This window comes from Sardina pilchardus, chromosome 9 (assembly GCF_963854185.1).
Source record: "Sardina pilchardus chromosome 9, fSarPil1.1, whole genome shotgun sequence".
Classification (NCBI taxonomy): domain Eukaryota; kingdom Metazoa; phylum Chordata; class Actinopteri; order Clupeiformes; family Clupeidae; genus Sardina; species Sardina pilchardus.
The window spans coordinates 14,500,541-14,522,343 of record NC_085002.1 but is presented as its reverse complement, the minus strand read 5'-3'; the positions used below and the strand labels follow the sequence as shown (position 1 = coordinate 14,522,343).

Sequence of the window (21,803 nt, the reverse complement as noted above, 5' to 3'; positions counted from 1 at the left end):
GTTTGTAATGTTTAATAGTGTGAAATGAGGGAATGACCTAGTGTTATTGTGCAGGACTGTGGCCTTTTCGGTCCACTCCTGGTAGGTTCCCAGTCCGCGCTGTGCTCTGCATTGCTGGGACTGTAGGGTGCAACGCTCCGGTATGTATCGATATCAGTGTAGTTGGCTGTGTGTCAGGGTGTTGGCTATGTGCTCTCTGATCAGAGAGGTTTGATTGAAGGGTGCGATTCTGTTCTTTTGTTATAGCCGTGCCAATTCAACCGTGCCCCAGCCGATGCCGTCCGCCCCTGGACCCTTGTGCTGAAGTCAGGACGGACTCTGCTTTTTGCTTTAACTTGTCTGTTAATATTTGTTTGTAGTTAGATTTGTGCAGCATCTCATCACCCTGTGTAGCCTGCTGATTGGGTGGATTAGGCCAAGTATTCATGGTAGGGAGACTAAATCACTGTTACCCCTTTTCCACCGACGCGGTTCTGGTGCTGGTTCGGAGCCAGTGCCAAGTCTGGAACTGGTTCTTTGTTTTTCCACTCAAAATAACCTGGCTCTGGGCCAGGAAAACTGGTGCTTATTTGTGGACCAGCTCAAAGTGGGTGCTGAGTTGGAACCAGTTCATCAGGTGTGGGAGCGGGATTTCAGCAAATCAGAAGCTTCCGTTGTCCACAGAGGCGGGAGAAAAAAAAAAATCTGAAAACAATGGCTGCGGCTCCGGGGGTCGTAACTGGAAATATTCAATGCCCCCATAGTGGCCGACCAACAACCATGCCTTTACTGAACGGCGTATGCTCTGCTGCGACGACACAGTCAATGTTCCATGGTGGCGTCATGTCTCTGTCTACTGTCGGCTTGTTTGCACAGTGTGTCTAGTGTTTGTCTCGTGAAGTTCTCACAAGTGTCTACGTCTATCCACCCGTCATCTCTACGGATTGTCAAGAATGAGGGATCTGGATCTATACAGACTCATAGCAATCGCGCTCTTAAAGGGATAGTTCGGATTTTAAGACACGAAGTTGTATGGGTTCCCTGTCAGCAACATAGTGCATCAGCACTGACTTACCCCCGACAGCGTCCTGTGAGCCGAGATCCAGCCGGTTTCTGATCGTTTTTGATGCCGGACTATTTTCTTCAGCAAGTTTCTGGGGTCACGAAAGTAAAGTGTTTTTCTTCTCAAAACCATATGCGTTCAACAGAGTGATATATTTGCACCACAAAAACGTTGTCCAGCTGTCAGTAGCGCGCAGTGATAGGAATCGCGAAAAATAAGTAAGTGATAACGAGGTTTGAATTTTTCCTGGACAACGTTTTTGTGGTGCAAATATATCACTCTGTTGAACGCATATGGTTTTGAGAAGAAAAACACTTTACTTTCGTGACCCCAGAAACTTGCCGGACTACTTTCTTCAGCATCAAAAACGATCTAAAACCGGCTGGATCTCGGCTCACAGGACGCTGTCGGGGGTAAGTCAGTGCTGATGCACTACGTTGCTGACAGGGAACCCATACAACTTCGTGTCTTAAAATCCGAACTATCCCTTTAACATCGTGGATTATTCACAACAACCTGGTGCTGGCATTACTAACTAGCGACCAAAGACCACTCACCTACAGCCGGGCGGATCTCCTTCAGCTCCGATCCTCTGCACTCTGCCAGCAAAAAACACCAGTCGCACTCCCACCGGAGATTAAACCAAGGCGAGGAGGCGTAAGAACCAGACTCCGGAAGCGTCCCTTCAAGCCCCCTCTCCCTTCCATCATATTAGCGAACGTCCATTCGCTCAGGAACAAAATGGACCTGCTGTACGCCAAGTGCTCAATGGAGAGAGGCTACAGGGATGCCTGCATCATCGCGCTCACTGAAACCTGGCTGGACGATGAGGTCCCAGAGCCTGAGGTCAGTCTTGATCACTTCACCATCGTAAGGGCGGACAGGACCCGTCAGTCAGGCAAAGTGAGAGGTAGTGGGATCTGCATACGTCAACAACAGATGGTGTGACAACATCAAGATCCGCACACCAGTGGGGTGTACTACGAATCTCGATTAGTGGGTTAGCGAGGTATGTTGCGCTCAAAGCCAGGGTATGCTTTGACACGAAAGTGGCTCTGTTTTAGCATCGCTATATCACCATGGTATTTTATGCTCGCAATCAAACCTGGTCGGGAGGAGGTTTTGGATTAGATCGCCCATAAAGCTGAGCGCCGCCTCCTAGCCCCTCCTTTCACAATGGCATCACCATTTGTGGGCATTCCCGTTGAGCTAGGCGCACGATAGTTCAGGGGTATCTACGGAGACAAAGGGTTTTTCGGGATCGCTCCGATCCCTTGGCATTGCCTGACGATATTCTCTGAGAGATACAGGTTCTCATCAGACGGTATTCGTTATTTTATCGTGCTTGTTGAACCTTATGTAGGCAATTCTACAAAAAGAAGCCGTGCGCTTACTGTTGCACAGTGTGTCTGTGTGTTACTGCGTTTTTTTTGCCACGGGTACATATTTGCATGCAGTTGGTGATGCGGAACACATCACCAAAAACACTGCCTGTCGAGCCATCTGAAAAATAGTTGTTGCGCTAAATACACTATTAAACATGTTTGTGGCATTTCCTAGTTTCTTGCCGATACAAACTGTGAAAGACGGCTTTACCAACTTTCAGGTAAAAAGCACCTCATTGAGCATAACCAGCCTGTGGAGTAGTGGTAGCGTGTCGGACTGGAAATATGGCATGCCGGGTTCGCGTTCCACGTCTGACATATAACCTAATATCCTAACTGAAAAACAACGAATTAATTGTCATGGAATGTTATGGAATCATGTCCAATGTGGTGTATTATACGATTACATTTGTAGCCGATAATTATTTAATCCATAGGATTCCCCAAACTCATAGGTGCAATTGATTGCACTCACGCCCTAATAAGTGCACCGTTAGGGGAACATGAGGCCGATTTCGTTAACAGGAAGTCAACCCACAGCATCAATGTGCTGGTACAGAATTAACTGGGCTACATCATGTGTGGAGTTGCATGCAGCAGGTGTAGCCTACTTGAACTTTGTAATGGTGCTTCATCTGGTCTAACAGAGATGCCGTTTTCAGATGACTTGAGTGTGGATGCTAAATGGCCTGGGTCGGTCCATGATGCGCGCATCTTCCGGGAGTCAAGCCTAGCTCAACACTTTCAACAAGGTGTGGCTCAATACCCAAGAACACTAACTGTAAATGTTGATTAAGGCACTGATCATATTATTCTCTTCATAATAGGAAGTTATGATGGCATTTTAGTAGGGGACAGAGGGTATCCGTGCATGCCATTTCTCATGACACCATATGCGGACCCACACAACCCTGCAGAGGCCCGATTCAATCGGGCCCTAAGCACCTGTAGGGTCCGTATTGAAATGACTTTTGGGGTCATGAAGGCCCGCTTCAACTGCCTCCGCCGGGGCCTGCGGGTGAAGCCAGAGAGGGCCAGTGAGATCGTCACTGCGTGCGTGGTGCTCCACAACATCGCCACCATCCGGAAGGAGAGAGGTCCCCATGTGCCACTGGTGGCAGATGATGTAGTGGACCCGATTACCTTGGACCATCCCTCAGGGATGGCAGTGAGGCAGGCCATCACTACTCAGTTTTTTGGGTACAGTAATTTCCCTCTTATAAGCCGCATTGTGTATAAGCCGCGGGACAGTATTTTATGCAAGTTAAAAGAAACAAAACCATATTGATACCATATTAACTGTCCCCGTGTATTAACCTCATAGCTGAAGAAATTTAGCAAAATCAATGTACAAGCCGCGGCTAATAGTCGAAATTACGGTAGATGTTTAATTTGTACGTTTTTTTTTCTTTTTTCCCCCTTTTCATTTTCCTTTTTCCCTCTCGAGGAGAGTTTTTTTGTTATTTTTGTTACATTCTCTGTAATAAATATTTTGCTTGATTGCCAAAAAATACAATGGACGGAAATATTTGCCAAATGGACTATTAGTGCGTTCATGCACATCGGACCTTCGGAAATTTCTGACCTCCGATAGCGGAAAAATGACATGAACGCTAGGTTGGGTTGGATTTTTTGCTCGGAGACTCGTGCGGAAGTTTTGTGCCCCGAGGTGTCCGACTTGACGTCACTATCATATTCTCCAACCACGACGGCCTCCCTTGCAACAACACAAGATGTGAATTTCACTGTCCTTACGAATAGGCAGGGTAATTTGTCACTAAATTAACAACATAGATGGAGACACTCGCCCAAGACATTTTCCTTCTTGCTCAACCATACTAAGCAGTTGTAATAACTTATTTATGCGTTTCCTGTATTTATTTTCCGAACTGATCTCATTAACACACTTTTTTCGGAGGTCGGGACTTTTTAAAGGCGGGTGTCCGAGGTTCCGAGCTGCATGAACGCAGTATAAGTCATGGGACAAAAGCTACCTCGACGTTAGCCTGGCACGCCCTCCCAGTGACGTAACACTTTCGGCTTTTGCTGTCGCTGGTCTGATCAACTGCTAATCGGGAAGGATTTCTGAGTTCCCGAAATCTGCGGAACTGCCCACTTTGGTCGAGAACCAATCAACTTTGAGCAGCTCCAACGGCTCAGGGTTGAGGCGTGTTCAAGGCAGAGGAAAGAGTGTTGTTATTGGTTGAAACTCGGCAAACCGCTTTCTGACATCGACCAGTAGCAAATCGCGGCACTTAAAGGAGGCGGGTCAACCAGCGCTTGGAGAAACTGACTTTACCTCAAATAGAAAATTGTAAATAGCCTGATGGCAGGCAGCTAATGGGATGTTGTGCATATTTGGGATGGTACGGTATAGTATGCCAATTTGGTGTGAATACACTCACACACACAAGGGTAATTTTCTCTCGTTGAATGCGTATACGAATGTGGGCCTGATGATAATGATCAAAAGAGAACTGGCTTCTGGCTACTGCTGCGACTGCTGTGTTCATTCTGAAATCATCAATGTATTAAGCAATAAGCCCCGAGAGACCGTAGGCTAGTGCCTAAAAACACTGTTACGAACCCCTGTAATTTGGTACATCTGAATTTTGGCTCCCCCTGCTGGTGCAGGTATGCCTTGTATTTTCACCTTTTTTCGTGTGCCCACAGGTTAGCTACTCAATCAGGTGCACCTGGCGCAGCATACTTAAGCTCACCTGCTGCTTGTCTCTCTAACAGATGAGGATTGTGACTCCGGCTCGTGGCCAGTGCCATCACATTTTTCGTCTGTTTTTCAATATTGCGCCCGGTGAGGGATCGCTATTTTTGGGCCTTTTGGCCAATCTTGACAATTTTTGCGAGGTTTACCAAATAAACTACCCCTCTTTTGATACTCCGTCTCTGTGGTCTTTTATTCCATGTTCAGAGCTTATCATGGGCCATAACAAACACCCTTAGCTGTTCTAAAATCAGTGTAATTTCCTCCAGATAAATGGTTGTCATAGCCTGACTCTCGCCAGACCCTTGTAGTTCCGCCATGCTCCACCAGAGGCGTTTCGCTAAGCTCGACACAAGGGCAGGGTTGCCAACTTTGGGTGTTTGGCTGGAGTGGGATTTTGTGAAGTTGGGGCGGGGGGGGGAGTTGTATTTTGAGGGCCACCCAAAAAAATGGGTGCAAAAGGTATCAGCACAATCTTTAAGTGCAGGCCCCTTGCCAGACACACGGGCCCATAGCCTAGACCACAACACTAACATGTGGTTGTTACACAGGTGAATATAATATACCAGTATGGGTTTCTCAATGTCATTTAATGGTGTTGTAGACATATACAACTCTCATCCAATACAATATAGCTATTTACAGAATCATAGGGCGCTTTCACACCACTAATTCGATTATTTGGTCCGCTTCAGGCAGTGAAATTGTTATTATGTAGCATATAGACTCCAGTGAGGTCCGCTTTCACACCAGAAAACGAACCAAAATTAGTCTGATTTATTTTTTTCTCAATGTTTATCTTCCGGTAGAAATCGGCGCCAATTTTGACTCACTATTTTGACCTACAGTCTATGGTTTGGACCCCAGTTCGCGTTCTCACCAGAGGGACCGCACCAGAGGTCTACTTTTGGTGCGGAGTCAAGCGGACCGAGACCTCCTCCTTTTGGAGGTCTCGGTCCGCTTGTTTTAGTGCGCACCCGAGTGCGATTAATGCTTTCACACCAACGAAAACGAACCAAACTAAGAGGTTTTGGTACGAATGGACCGTTTGGTGCGGACCAAACGATGTTGGTGTGAAAGCACCCATAGATGTTCTGTAGGCTATCTATCCATCTATCCATCCATATATTTAGGTCTATCTATCTCATGCATCAGTTAGGAGCCATAGCCAGTGAAAAATACATAATGTGTCACAATTGTTTTGATATTGACAATCAGTGAAGAATTGTAATATTTCTTGATTTGATTTGGGATGCTAATGCTTGTTTTCTAGTAAAAAAAAAAAGAAAAAAAACTAAACAAGTGATAGAGCAGTATAGCCTAGTTATTTATTTTGGGGCGCTTCATAGCCTGCAGTGGTTCTCAAACTTTTTCTTTCATTCCCCACTTTGATCAAGGGGGCTTTCTCGAGCCCCACCTGTCCATCATCACTCTAAAAAAGTAGTAGCCTAGGTCAAGCTCAAAATTGTCAAATTTATTGACATAACGTCACTTGCTAAATATACCTCAGCAACAAATAACAGTTAGGCTACAGATAGGCCTAAATACCAGTTCAGAAATAGAGAAAATAAAAATCTAAATCAATGACCAATATCGTCAGTTTTTGTCATCCTTGCTTCAAAAAAAGCTGATTTCCAAAAAAGGGCCAACAATGGGCTACCGTTTTGTTATGCTAAATGAAGCACAACCTCGTTCAAAATCTTAGTCAGGTCAGGCCCTGACGCGAGTGCTTCCCTATGAATGAAACAGTAGGCCTACGTCCGTTGCGAATCGGGCGCTATCCTCCTCTATCACGGACGTCTGTGCGCCATCCGAGTCCCTCACAGTTTTCCAATTTGATGTCATATTCTGCCAGGTAGACTAGGGTAATTGTTGAGAATGTTGAATAGCTCTACTTTTGGCCCTACTTTTGACAGAATAGAATATCTTCGCTCGCTGTCAAGTTAACAAAGCGGACATAACTAAACCACCTTTGTTACGGTCAGTGGCATACTGCCAGAAGTTGGAGAACAAGTAGAAATGTGGGCCTATTGCAATTTAAAAACTGGAATAGGCTACTCGGGAATGGTTTATTACAGAAATTAATTGCATTAATGTAGCCTAATAATAATAGGCCGCCATCAGAAAGATCGCGCTCTGTCAAGTGTCAGTCATATCAGTGCGAACTTCGTGAGCAATCCGACAGAAACGAATGGTACGCATTTTGCACTTCGCCCGCCGCAAATAATTTCTCTGCGCTGAGAACGTTGTAGACAGATATTAGACCTATACCTGCTATTGATCTAAAGAGCCTATACATGCCTTAAGTTCGTCTTCTGTCTACAATATGCTCTGCTGTGGTCTAGTCACCAACTGATTATGAACGGGTGGAAGAAAAAGAAGAATGGATTTTGGCGTGACATTTCTTGTGTCTGCGTGAGAGCGTGAGATTGATGCTGAAATCTTGAGTGTCACGGCGGGAGCGTGAGAGTTGGCAACCCTGCAAGGGTCTGGGCTCGAGGGAAATCCGAACTCCTTCCAGGGAGCAAAAAATGATGAACCAATCAGGAGCGCCGAAGCGAGTGTTTGATTCAAACAACAATGGCGGCACGCAGCGAGGAGTCTTGTGCTGACATTGATTCTGCTATTTCAACCGTTTTGTCCAATCTATCGAGTATTCATTCTTTAAAAGATGAACAGAGAATGGTTTTGAAGACATTTATTGGTGGCAAGGATGTTTTCACTCTTCCTCCGACCGGGTTTGGCAAGAGCTTGAAGTAGCCTAGCACGTCATTCAAGATAACGGACAAGTGTTTTATCAAATCACATGCAAGGATGTTTTACAAGGCCCCGCTTTCAGAAACACGTCTCCTATCTAGAAGTCCCAGATCCTTGTGTGAAGCTCAGCGAACTAAGGATCTGGCGAGAGTCAGGTTATGGTTGTCATGCAATCAACACAAAGCTAGTTTCACTTTTGTGCAAGTTGTGGTAGCGCATTAAGAAAATGTGTTCAAGGTGTCTGTTTTGGATCTTATAAGTATCGAACGCGATTCAGCCAATCATCAAGGACCGGAACTATCCGTGTTAGAAAATAATATTCACACATCGTGTACATTATTTTCTCAATTTTCCAGCATAACATTTGGGAAGGCTTAGCCAGGTAAATCCGCCATGATAATACCAACAGGCCATGGAACAATGCGCCAGGCTTAGGGAATGAGAGTGTGAAATCTAATTGGTTTATTGCATGCTACGCCCAAAAGACATCCACGACTAATTAACTAAATTAAGACAACCCCTTTTGACTGTGCGCTGAGCGCAATGTTCACTTTTCACGCAGTCATTAGTCTTTTGAGCTCAGCAAAAATCAAAGTCTACCGCCTTGGTGCACCGGAGATCACAGTATCTTCTTGAAGGCAGAGGACAAAAGTGTGTTCAGGAAAACACCTGAATTTCCGATTTTGTTATCCCGCGAGAGTTTGACAGGTGTGAAAATTCCAAAGCCCCATGTTAATTTCCCATAGGAAAAATAGTCAGATACCTTATCTCCTTATATGGGCAAAGATGGTAGCTTTTTTGTAGGCGAACTTCAGGTCTGTAGAGCCCAGAGGTAGAATGTCTTCTCTAGTCCTTATAGCACCAGATGAAGTAAGCCTGCAAAATAGCCTGAATATTCTAGAGAAATTCGTGGAAAATTGGTCACTAAAGGTGAAATTGAAAAAGACAAAAGTTGTAGTTTTCCAAGTAAAAACAAAAATAACAAAACAATAACATTTTCAATTGGCAAAGAAGTAATCAAACACACAAGAATACACTTATTTACAATGAAACACAATGAAACCCACAAGCGTTGTGTTCGTGTGTGTAGAAGTGAGGTGCTTAAAGGTTAGAGTTGCTTGCGGCAGACGTGGATAATCATACCTGCAAACTCAGAAGTGTGAAAAAGGTGACAAACTTTTTGGACCCCCGGCCCGCGCCCCGCCTTTGGCGCACATCTGCCCACTCCACACACGCCCGCGGCCTCTGTAAAAACAGGCTACAACAGGTTAAAAATATATACAGTATATTTATTAACTTTGGTCAAGACAAACATGTGAACAAAAACCACATCAGGTTAGCCTGATAAACCAGCCTAAATGGATTGGATGTCTAATTTAGTCTGGCCTCGATGAATGCATACAACGGAACATTGTTGATGAGCACAACCCGTTGTCTTTCAAACCGTGTCTGTGCCTATAGGCCAACGCTCCCTCAAAACCCCGCCCCAGAGCCCTCTGCCTCGCCCGCGTTGATTCAAAACACATCTCTGCGTTGTGATTGGTTTAGTTGCCACCTGCCAGATTCAGGGCAGTGTTTTCAAAATGTACAGTGGTCCGAGGCCAGACCCAAATGCAGGCAAAACATTTTGCCGTCCAGCAGTTGGCGCTGGTTTTCCAGGCTAACATCAGGTCACAATCATGTTGAAATGTAGAAAGTTCTACAACAGACAACAGACAACTGTGTGAGATCAATGAACAGATCAATGAACAAATCACGTCACAATCAGGTCACTCACAACCATGTAGAAAGATAATCATTTCTTTTTTTTGGCCTGCACAAGCCGTTCCATGGCCAGTTTCCTCTGCTTTGCCATGTGTCTCTCTCGAGTAACAGTCTCCTTATCAACTTCCTCTGCCCTCCTCTTTGCAGAACTGCTGGATGCCTGGCACCCAAACTCCACTCTCTTCTTGGCCTTCACCAGCAGTCTCTGTTTACGCTGGGCTTTGTCCTGGGCTCCTGCAGACCTGATGTTCCCACACAGCTTCCTGTCCACCACCCCAAACTTCACATCACCCCGCCTGAACATCTCTACTCCACTCTGCTTCTTGCACAGCAAGGCATATTTAACAGTCTGGATAGCGCTGAAGGTGGAGATGTTCATGCTTGTAGATTTTTGATCAATGATGTTCCCCATGAGATTAAGGGCGTATTCACACCAGGAAGGTCCGTTGGTTCACTTATTTGGTCCGGACCAATTTTTTTTTCTTTTTTTCTTTTTTAGTGCGGTTCGCTTTCACACCGTGATTAATTGCAACCGGACCAGAATTTATAAACAAAAGCACATGTGCTAAGGTCGTTCAACCATTGGCTGGTAAACGTGTAGGTGGGGTAAAGAATAGGAAGCCAAAGTCAAAGTTGGCCCACGTAAATACTATGTTTGCGTACTGTACTCGTTATTATCCTAGCAATATAGTTTATACAGTTACAGCTTTGCAGAAGTGCTTGAGCGTCAAGACCGTTTGATGCAAGTTTAACAATATCATGCTGGTAATTTTGCAACGACGAAGACGTGCAACAAAACAGCTGAGAAGAGCTCTCATGTGTGTCCAACATGCTAACAGCAGGCCTACGGAAGACGGAACGGGTAGGAGATGCAAAATCAAATTATTGTTGGCAAAAAAGCGTTAGCCCACTGCTGCTTACAGCTGTTGTGCGTCACGGAGCTATCCTACATTTCCCATAATGCGCAAAAACTACGGGAGCTCGTCAAATCCAAAAAAGGTAGATTTCTGTAACTGGGTCGGATCGAGGTCGGTCTGCTTTCACACCATAAACGAACCGCACCAGGGTTCGGTAGGAACCGCTCCGAGACCACCTCCTCAGCTGGGTCTCGGTCCGCTTGGTCCGCACTAGAGTTCGAGTGATTGTATTCACACCAGTCAAAAAGGTCCGAACCAAGCAAGAAACGAACTTGAGTTTGTTTTAATCGAACTAAACAAGGCAGGTGTGAATACCCCCTAAAAGAGGATTCCACCAAGGCACCATGGAAAACTGACAAGGCAGCTTTTACTGCTTGACACAGACCTGGGTATTTGCCTGTGTCAAAGATAGAGGCCCACCATTTGACGACATCATCACCAACCTGGAAACTTGGCAGCGTCTGGTCAACATTGTACTGTAAGATTTCCAAGGGGATGTCTGAATCTTCTGGCAGTAAGTGAGCCACCATTTCAGTGAGCTTCTTTAATTTCAAGCTCGTCTGTGAATGCCCCCTGACAATTGGATCTACAGCTGACAAACACTGTAGCGTTTCACTTTCCAAAGGCAGTTTTTTCTGCAGGTATTTCCCACAGGTGGTATATGCCTGCAACACTTCCTGCAGGAATGGCTTCAGCAGCTGAAACAGATTGACAGCACTTACAATTGTCCATGCAGTCATACAGACCTTGCTGAAGCTATCAGTAGTCATTGCAATTACATTAAATAATTAGGGCTGGGACTCGATTAAAAAAATTAATCTAATTAATTAGAGGCTTTGTAATTAATTAATCGAAATTAATCGCATTTTAATTGTATATAAATATATGACCTGAGAACAGTGAGAAGTATTTTTTTTCACATGGATTTTTAGTATAGCCTACTATTGGATAATGACTGAATACATAGGCCTAAGCTTAAGCAACAAAAATATTGTTTATTAATAAGTCCAACAGACCAGTGCAATTTTTGCCATAAAGTGTAGCAATACCATATTTAGAAATAGTACATTTTCAGAAATTCATGTAGCCTATAGATAGGTAGACCTTCTGTAAACTATAATAATGTGATATCCTGTTAATTGTGTCACCTGTTACCTTGAGTTGAGTTCATGAAATTGTTGTGTCCCTTTAAGGGGAACTGGGGGGCGGAGTTTACGTGTGTGCGTGTATGCTTGTATGCGGTTCTGAGTGTGAAAGAAGTTTCTTTTAGGTCTATGAAAGTTGGACATGGAATTAGGTGCGGTGGATTACTGTTATAAGCGTGAGTTGTGGCTGTAACAGCAACTCGGTTGCTATTTGTTTAATAAATAAAGCTCAGAGGTTTCCCTCAAGTGTCTGGAGTATCACAATACTTTGTCCACGCTAGCAGCTAGCTGCTTTATGTTTTGCACTGAGGTGATACCTGCGGTGATACGTCCTTGTTGCATAGGTTGCACACAACCATGCTCTTATCTACGCTTCCATCCGTTCGTTTTTTGTAACAACATTTCCGATCCACGGGGCCAACCAACGCGGTCACATCAGCGTCTTTGTTCATGTTCACTGTGCCACTGTGGTTTGTTTTGTCTGAACCGAACTCATGCGCGTTACTTGGTGCTCCAGTATAATCGGTCCGTCTGAAACTCATCCAGTGAGAAACGTTCCGCGGTGCAAAAATAAATAGGCATACGATTAAAATGAGTAAATTTTTTTTAACGCATTAATGTTTGTGTAATTAATTAATCGTAATTAACGCGCTAAAGTCCCGGCCCTATAAATAATTTAAATTACTTACAGGATGTTGCGGATGTGCTGCTCTAAACCGGTGAGCCTCACGTCCAATGTACATGTCCCTCAATGGGAGCATCTTGTTGTCGAATTCCAGGGTAGCCAGAGTTCTGGGTATGAGTTTAAGGTGTTCAGCCTTCACAAAGCAGGCCAAAAAGTTCATGAACACTTGTAACTGTTTATCATGAAGTGGGTGGACAAGAGTCTCACTGCCCTATAAAGAAAATAACATGAACATTGGAATTTAATACAAAGGTTCTCAAAATGGGGTGTGCAAATTTTAAATGCAACAACATTTAAAACTGTTGTTCTGAATAATAACGCAAGTCAACAGTAACATCCAGCCTGCCACTGAAAACACTCCACAGAACACCCGAAACAAATAAATTATAACGTCAGACTATCGATGCACATAGAAATAAAACTAACCTTGCATCGCATTGCAATAGCCTGCTTTGTTCCCTGTATGGCAGTGGCGGATTGATATTGAGAAACTAGTCCCTCAAAATGTACTAAATTATTGAGTTGCAAGGTTAGTTTTATTTCTAAAATTATTCTATCAACACGGACATGTCGATAGTCTGACGTTTTAATTGACTTGTCTCGGGTGTGCTGTGGAGTGAGTAAGACTGCCCAGAGGAAAGAAATTCTTAGAATGAGATCTCTTTTGTTTCTCATTTGTTTCTCCTAGACAATAATGAGATCACAGTGATACAAAAATGAGATTATTGCCTTTGTCTTACGCTTCTCAGGTTTGTCTCGGGAGCCAAAGAGTTATGTTATCTCAGTGTAGACTCCCTTTGATTTATAAATGAGATCTCAATTAGGTCTCAAATAATGCTCAGTTTTGTCCATGTTGTACAGTGGGTACGGGTTGAGAATGCACCTTCTCCCGCGGGACTCCCGAAGAGATCCCGCAGGCCGTCAAGCCGATTTTTTTCGAGCCTAAGGCAATGTACCCAAACAACCACCAGGTGGCAGAAAGATTCATCCCGCATTTCAAAATGATGAAGACCGCATATCCGTCAATAGTCGACTCCTTAATCTCATTTAATCATTACAATAAAGGTGATGACTGGCGAAATTATTCAAACGACGTTTCAATGAAGCATTGTTGAAATGAATGAAAATGGTTATAGAAAATCGCCTACAGCCTAACGCCGACACAGCTGATTCTTTGATTGATTCTAAGCTGTTTTGATGTAGGGGATGGGTAAACTGGCGCGCTACAAACATGCTACCAATCAAATGTAATATTAGTAGGACTAGCCTACTTAGACACTTTAGTCATAGGCAACGTTGCCATGTTAATTTGGGCTAGAAGTGCTTGCTTGTGGCGCTCCTGTCCGCTGCTTCTCCCGAATTGTGTGGCAAATTTGTCAGCAATCAGCTTAAATGTCAAATCATATTTATTTCTCTTTGTCGCCATGGTATTGGGGGAAACGCGGAGAAACGAGATGGTCAGTCCTCGTATTTTTTCTTCGCGTTTCGTTATAAGAAATATATAAGTAATAGTTAGTCTTCTTCCGTAATGAACAGATAGGCTACGGGACGCTCTTTGTTCCGTATTTTAAGGAACTACTCAATGCACACACGCTACAATGAAAAACACACAAAGAAATCACTAAACATATAGCCTACAACCCAATGACACTTTAATGCAGCGTTTCTCAAACTATGGGCCGCGAAACGTGGAGACTGCTGCTGGTCCGCGAGACATGGGGTGAAATTAGGTCCGGTGATCTGATAATTTGCTGCGCAATTGACCAAGCAACCTCGGACCGACAGAAAAAGAAAGCAAACGTTGCTGCGGAAATGCTTGCTAATTTGATGTGTTTAAACATAGAGCCATACAATTAGGTGTGTCTGTTATTATGATAATTTTCGAGCATAACTGCTTGTCCATAGCTCAGTGACAGGTGTTAATAGCCTTGCCATAAGCACTGCTGCAGGTGCTTCTTTTATTATGCGGTTAGAGCATATAAGCGCTTACAATATAGACTATAACTCAGGGAGAGGTGCAAAACCACCAACTGGGATGGATCGAAGGGCAAGCAAGCACTGCCACACAACGTGAAGGCCTTTGTGTTGTCAACACTAAACAGAAAGTTTCCTACGATGGGGAGAAGTGGCCGCAAGGACTGCATCGATAAGATCAACGAATACAGTAATGTTTTACAACCCAGCTGGTATCCGCTGTTCATTCCGACATATCCCCACTCGGCGGTAGGCCTAGGCCTATTTAAGTTTTTTTTTTCAAACAACGTGCCATTCCGACATGAGGTCATTAATAGGCTATTAATGTCATAACTATTAGGCTATCATTAGGCTTACTATGCATGGCTGTAGGCAGCTGAGGCCACTGAGATCTGGACCTCATCGGTTTTGCGAAAGCCGATTGGAAATACTTAAGTTTAGAGCGAACGTTTCAACTATGTTTGCCATGGTAGACAAAAACACTCAAATAAAACAATAGCCTAAAAAATAACTGCATGCGTAATGGACACGGCTCTATATCCTAAATAATTTTCGAGGTTCGCCATTTGGTAATATGACCTATCCTTACTGACAATAATTTAGATTGAGCACAACTAAAGTTGCACGAAGGCAAAATACAGTCCTAAAAGCCTATTCTATATAGCCTGGCCAATATTGTAGATGTGCAAAAGCAGCATTTGCGTGCGTGCTTGCCGGTGAGGTGTAGCCTACAAAAATGAGCATAACATCTGATTATTAAAGTATGGCTATAGGATATAGGCTAGAGAAGAGTTGGTTTAAAATTCAAGTGTAGTAAAAAAGTTTGTGCACATCCCCGGTCAAGGTGCAGAACAAGAGTAGGCTAAATCATAAAAAAAAAATGGAAAAAGGTTCGCACACTTGAAATCCTTCTTTTTTGATTTGATTTGGTCTTCTTCAGATTAAAATTCAAGTACGTGCGCTATTTAACCCCTCGAGACCGACTGCAGTCTGCTGACACAGCCAGACGACTCTCCCAACCCATTCATTCGTTTTGGCCGATATAATCCATTCATTCGTTTTGTGCGTATATAGATTCCTGCATGCTGCATTACCGTGACCCTTAGCCTACCTTGTGGATGATTTTTTCTCATTGGAATACAGCAGGACAGAATGCCTTTTATCTAACAAACGCAAAAGCTGAGATTGTTGGAAGGACTAGGCTACTCAACAAACTTGTTTTTCGTTTCTGGGAGATCTCGTTATCGTTTTGGATTGTCGGATTTTTATACTTATTGTTTTGAGTTATGGACAATGAACTTTGAGGGGTGGTTGTTAGTGCTTTACAAAGCTTTGTGTTAATAAGTGTCGGTCCTCCTATCCTTCAGCTCACTGCGCGATGCAGTTGCGCATAGTGGCCACGAAGTCATTAACTGTTTACGACACAATACATGATATTTGTGTTTTTCGTTTCTTAGATTTAATGCATGTTTGACATGTAAAACAGGCCTTCAGTCCGTTAACTTAAGGCCTTCTTTTGCATGGGGTTGCTCGCATCCGCCCGTAACCTAGACTATTATGTGCGTAGTGGCTGCATACTCTTATAATAAGAGGCAAATTGTTACAGGACAACTTAAATTGACTTCCCCAATGCTTCCCCGCAGCACATTACATTTTAATATAGGCTAATATAGGATGAACAAAGTCTATGCTATATTAAATCCAGTAGCCTAATAATTCTATGTGCCACGTCCGATTTCGCAAGTGATGTAGTAGGCTACGTTTAAACATCGACAAACGTCTGTGAGACTACCCATTTCATGAAGAGCAATTGTCTTGTGCGATCATTCCCCCTCCCCCACACTTGTCTAACCAGTTCACTAGACATTATAGCCTACCTGTATGCGGCATTGGACGATTGCCTCCCTCCCCCCTCTCTCTCGACAGACACTTCCTGACACTAGGGCTCGGGAGTCGGGATCATGACATCAAAACTTCGCGGGCACAGCCACATTGGCAGCTTCACTCCTTAGTTTACTATGGATTACTATGGATTTACTCCCGCCTTTTAGTGTGTTCCTGTTACTTAGTTTTTGCCTTCTTGGTAGTATGTTGCTGTGTAGCGGGGTGTAACAGTGCAACCCACGATCGCAAGAGGAAAAGAATAAATCGCTACTATATTTCTGCTTCTTGTCTTGTGCATCTGAATGAATGGATATTACGTTCAGTGCGCTACCAAATGGCGGCGATATTCCTAGAATGCAAGGCGTGTGCCCGAGCCCTATTATGTAAATGTAAAAATGTGTGTGTGTGTGTGTGTGTGTGTGTGTGTGTGTGTGTGTGTGTGTGTGTGTGTGTGTGTGTGTGTGTGTGTGTGTGTGTGTGTGTGTGTGTGTGTGTGTGTGTGTGTGCGCGCTGAACCACGAATTCACATATTAACTTTTCTTTTCAGCAGACATCGCAATCATAAAAAAATCGCAAAACTTTTTAATAAAATAATGCCTCTTGTCTTAATGGGTTCCGGAGGTTCGTAGAGTAAGTTTTGAACCCCGGTCGCTGACGTATGATTAAAATGCCTCAACCATTTACGCCACAGTTCGAGTGTCAATCTCTTCGCATTTAGCCAAGAAATATAAAGGATTCAGTCAGTCGAGTTCATTTATTCGCGGCATGCACTTGAAACGCCGATCAAAAGTTCTGACATGTTAAACTGACGTTAGTCATTAATTCACCACATGATAAAATGCTGTTATATTGACGCACAGTAGCCCACGGTAGTCTGTCTATCTCTGAATCAACATGAACATGCATAACGAGATCCACATATTCTAAGTTGCTAGAAACTTCTTTTGCGGAGCTAGGCCTACTAGTCGATGGTTACAATGAATCACCCTCACTGCCCTATCGCATATCTGACCATCCATTGTTATAATGTTACAAAATGCGCGATCTTCTCCAATCATGTAGCCTACGGTTATAAGTAAAGTGACATGATAGGCATGTAGGCCTATTAAAGATATTTCTGTTAAATACGTTTTATTTTCAGTTATCAAAAGTGGTGGGGACAAAATCTGTGATAAAGTGCTGGGTAAGCTACCCAGCGTCGCCGGTTAAAATTAACATGCCTCCGTTTTAAAATAGCCTATAGGCCTACACATTTCTAACATAAATGTAGCCTAAATGTCCATCTTGTCCATCTCTTTCGTCTTCGCCTTGACAATAATAGCCTATTCACGGAAATGCGGTCTTGTAACCGTAATGAATTAATGAATTAATCTAAGGTTGCCTATATCGAGTCTTTCAGGTTGAATTGAAGGCTTCTAAAACCATTTTCATTAATTTCAACAATGATTTATTGAAACGTCGTTTGATTATAATTTCGCCAGTCATCACCTTCATTTTAATGATTAAATGAGACGGATTAAATGAGACGGATATGCGGAGCATTTCTCTCCCTCTCCATTGACCAAAACGTTGCTCTGGCATCTCTGCTGGACTGACTGAGTTATAGGCTACGTCGAGTGAGAGAGCCAGCTGTGAGGTACGCTGTAAAACATTCGAAAACTCTGAAACTGCAATCTGACATGCCGAGCGTGATGTCTCTTTTCTCCGCTTGTCACCAGCGCGGTGTCTTCGGGTTTTTCCGTGTTTTCCGGTATGAGCCGAACCTTCCTTTTATTAAGGCGGTCTTATGTTGCCCCCTTGCGGTTGCCGTTTTAATTAAAGTCCCGATGCTTCGGGAGTCCCGATGTGCGGGAAAGAAAGGAGCATTCTCAACCCGTACCATCTGTATGTCTCATATTTTACTCAGGCTGAGTCACCAGAGAGCTCTCCTTGTAAACTCAAGAAATTCTCATTTAAGTCTCTTTGGTAAATCTCGTGTTGGGCTCAGTGTAGACTCCCTTTAATCTACTAATGAGATCTCAGCTATGTTTTAAATAATGCTCAGTTTTGTCTCATTTATATGTCTCATTCTTTACTCAGGCTGAGGCGCCAGAGAGGTCTCTTTGTAAACTCAAGCAATTCTCATCGATATCTATTTGGTAAATCTCAGATTTGGCTCAATCAGTTCCATAAAAGATTCCTCAACACATTTCTTACCAAAAGATTTTTTTACCAGTGTTATACACTCTGTACATGTGTGTGTAGCTGTGCTGTGTGTGTCTATCCACGTGTGTGTGTTCGTGTGTAACTGTGCTGTGTGTGTCTGTCGACATAAGTATGTGTGTGTTTGTGTGCACTTTAAGAGTCATTGCACGAGAAAACCAGGCAAAACCAGCAGGAGGTAGGAAGATGGGGGTCGGCAAAATCGGCTCATACTTTGTATATGTGATAAGTATGTGGAACTATGAACAGCCATATACTTAAAACCCTCAAACTCTTTTTTGTTGTGGAGTTCTGGGGCCCCTCTCAGAGAACCTCAAAAATCCAACAATTCATGGCTGAAAATGACTGAAATTGCCATTTCTACCCTGATTATCCTGATAAAGATATGAACATGAGCTTTAAGTTTCCATATATAGAGCTTAGGTAGAATAGTTTTAAAGACCAAAAGGTGCACTATGGGGTTATCTGCACCACTGAAAGCAGAATTTTCATCCCTCTAAAATTGGTCATTTTTAGGAGGCATTATCTCACATTCGCAGTGGCTTTGGTGGATGGTTTTACTGTTGCTGGACAGAGGAACATCTTCTGATTCAAAAACAATTGTCGTCTAATTGGGCCACACATAATGTGCGCCGTGCCAGGAGGGTCTTTACAGGTTTTTTTTCGGGTTTTGGAGTATAATAAACCAGGTAATAATATCTCACTATAGGGTAATTTATGGTCAATTTTTGTGTCACTGTATGACAAATTGTTAAAGAAAGCTTTAATTAACTAGAAAAGCACTCAAAGAGTGCAGACCTCTGCATGCATTGTTGTTCTTGGTTGTCATACATTTGAAACTAGACTATTCAGATCGCCACCAAGTGGCCATACCATGCCATTACATCGAAAACATCTGGCATTACATCTGTTTGTGATGTAATGCCATGGTATGGCCATGTGATGGCGATCTGAATATGGTTTATCTAGTGCCCTATATGTGGAGAGTACCACCAACTGTGTTTGGAATGTTCAGAGCAGTTCTGCCAAGGATTGGTTCAGAGGTGGTCACGTGTTTTATGGACGCCATTTTTACTACCAAAAGTACTTTTGACTAGAATGCTTTCTAATGCTTTCAGATGGCAGTGTCTGAGTATCGTTGGCATTAAGTCTTAATATCTTCACCATACAGCGACCCATTTTCTCACTGGAAACTTTTCTGATAACGTTAACATTATAACGTTTACGTCATAAGCATTTTTAGTGATAAGACTTGTTAAGACATTTGCAGCACGGATTTTGTTTCTAACTACCCGGAGAGATGCCACTTCTGGAGGAGCAGCGAATACATCATACATCGTTCGTCTTAACCTTGTCTAAAAGGAAAACGTTTGGAACAACTCTGGTAAATAAGGTTTTTCATCTCATACTGTTATCATTTATGGTCTTACTGTCCTTGCATTTTTGCGTTTTTGAAGCACTAAAGTGGCTATTAAGACAAGCAGCCAGTACGTAGTGTTGTGTCGTGTGTGTTTACTAATAGTGCTACAGCTGCTTAGCAGGTAACATAGCGATCTGTAATCATTGATAAACTTGTTAGTTTTGCATTTTCTTTCTTGTCGAGCAAAATAAGACAACGTCTTGTTTGCCTATTTTAAGAATGTATTGTCCAAATAAATCTGTTGAAGTACACAGCATAGTTTGAAGATATATCGTTTGCTAGCTATCTGTCAAACTTGATAGGTGGTGTGCTAATCACAACATTATTAAGTGGTGTCAATACAGACTTCAGCTCAACACTGGTTTTGTAGGCTATACTTCAATCTGTCAATCTGTCAGCCCTCAGTGAGTGTGCCATGCTTTATTGAATCATGGTTTAAGGTGATGAATTATGTCTGTATTATAAAACAAAGCAATATAGTAAATATTATGCTTCCTCTTTGTCTTTTTTGTTATTTTAGATGTAGGTAGAGAAGAGTCAGTGGCTGGTGAAGTAAGAGGGATACAGCTGTCTGCTGATTCAAGGTCCCTGCCCCGTCGCCTCAACATCCTCAAGATCCTGTAGGCTACTGCTGCTGCTCCTTGCTTCAGCACCTTTCCCCTGATGCCTGACACCCCTCATCACCAAATCAGCCCAGTCAACATGGACCCAACATGGACCCAAGTCTCCACCACAGTGTGCACAATACACTATACACAGACAGGGTATGTGATCGGTGTCAATATTGCATGCAGACAAATTTAAATTCCTTCCAAAGAACAAGTGCTTTCCTCAGCTGGATCAATTTAAGTCAAGATAAACAACAGCTTCCTTTCTTCATCGTGTTCTACCATTAACATTATTATGTTTATATTTTTGGTTAATTAAGGCACTTAGTTGCAGTTTCTCAGGTACACTTTGCTATGATGTCATTAGTAAAATTATTAGGAGGATGTAGCGTGTGTGGTGTTAAATGGTACTGCCTTGTATTATCCAAGTCTGAGGCTGAGAGAGGAGATTCACGGTCTGTTTTGTGGGTGTGTGTGAGAGAGTGTGCGACAGATAAATGAGTGTGGTGTAGAAGCATACACATTTAATGACAACCTGTGCACATTTCAGATTTTTTAGAAGAGCAGTCCTTACTACAGTGGTAGAAATAGTGGTATTTTTTATGTACATCTACCCATTTAATGACAAGAGTTTCATTATTTTACATGCAGGACGAGAACAAAGGTACAATTGGTCTGAGGGGAGGACACCGCAGACAGCTGATCAACTCCATGTCATCTAATCAGGCCATGTAAAGGACCATGAAGGGATGGACTTGGTGGAGGACAACAATGTGACACCTGAAAAGAGCACATGGAGATCTCTCATCCTCATCCCTCATGCTTATATTGCATTTCATATAGGCATAGATTCTGATGGTCTTGTAAATGTTTGTTACACAAGTCAGAAATTGTTGTCTTTGATTATTTAATTTGATTATAATAAATGGAAATATATTTTATTGAAAAATATTTTTGAAAACCTAGCAAGTTTGTGTGTTTTAGTATCAGAATGAGCTTGTATTGGCCAAGTATATCTACAAGGAATTTGACTGGCATTAGCTGTTGGAACAATTAGACATACAGTAGTATGCAGTCAAAAGATGCATACTAGAGCACCACAATATACATAAGGCACCTACCAATAGATTGAGTCCAAAATGTATTGCAAGAGATGTGCAAGAAGCATGTGATTAAGTCTGTAAAAGTTGAACTTATGGCCAAGTAGTCCGTGAGCCAGAGGGGTTGGTCGTTACCGAAAAAGTGGCAAAGGCTACCATACCTTTTCTGAAAGCCTGGGATCTCAGCTTTTCAATGAT

General features: G+C 43.0%; 1 long non-coding RNA gene and 1 pseudogene across 1 annotated transcript; both read left to right on the top strand.

The window, feature by feature from the left end:
* Window positions 1-2,218: 2,218 nt before the first annotated feature.
* On the top strand, window positions 2,219-9,018 carry LOC134092163 (putative nuclease HARBI1; annotated as a pseudogene).
* Window positions 9,019-19,612: 10,594 nt separating this feature from the next.
* Window positions 19,613-21,363, top strand: LOC134092294 (uncharacterized). The gene is made up of 3 exons (XR_009940192.1): window positions 19,613-19,861; window positions 20,418-20,661; window positions 21,157-21,363. It is a non-coding gene; the product is annotated as an uncharacterized LOC134092294 (long non-coding RNA).
* Window positions 21,364-21,803: the final 440 nt, after the last annotated feature.